This window comes from Octopus bimaculoides, chromosome 15 (genome assembly GCF_001194135.2).
Source record: "Octopus bimaculoides isolate UCB-OBI-ISO-001 chromosome 15, ASM119413v2, whole genome shotgun sequence".
Lineage (NCBI taxonomy): Eukaryota > Metazoa > Mollusca > Cephalopoda > Octopoda > Octopodidae > Octopus > Octopus bimaculoides.
Window position 1 is genome coordinate 14,836,143 of NC_068995.1, and position 782 is coordinate 14,836,924.

Below are 782 nucleotides of genomic sequence, written 5' to 3' on the forward strand. Positions count from 1 at the left end.
GAAAATGGAAACAATTTCAGTTATCCTTTTTGCTGTTCAAAAGGTATTTGGCCTCTTCTTTCGTTGCTGTAGATGCCTTGGAATCGATGTTATTTATCACAACACCATTCCATATGCAGAAGGCTATGAAAACAACAAGAAATACCATCAATAGAGTCACGAAAAAAGGAATAAATGTCCCTCCTACACTGAAGCAATTCATTAAGAACAAGAAGACAGTACTGAATATTGCCAATAAAATCCAAATTATTCTGTCTGAAAACAATTTGGATGCATTTTTGTCCATTTCGTTGATCATTGTCTGAAGATGGTCTGAAAGAAGTGCAGCATCTCTGGCTGGACATGCTTGAGCTGAAAATGAAAAGAATTATGTTAAATTTTGAATGAAGATAAGAGGGTTACATTTAAGTATAACAACCAGGTTCTAGGCTTATTGGAAAGACAAAATGGAGTGTTGCAACATTTGCAATGTTTCTGTTTTAGGTAAAACTCAAAGGCTTTTAGCTCTTTAGCATTCGGATTATCCTGTCAAATATAAAGCTTATTTATTCACATTTTGAATTAATCCTGCATTATCTCGTAGCTTCAAGATTTCAATGATGTGGCCATTCTATTCTTTTAATCTTTTACTAATTTCAGTCATTTGACTGTAGCCATGCTGGGGCACCGCCTTAAAGGGTTTTTTAGAAATCTACCCCAGGACTTATTCTTTGTAAACCTAGTACTTATTCTATCAGTCTCTTTTGCCATACTGCTAAGTTACGGGAACATAAACACACCAA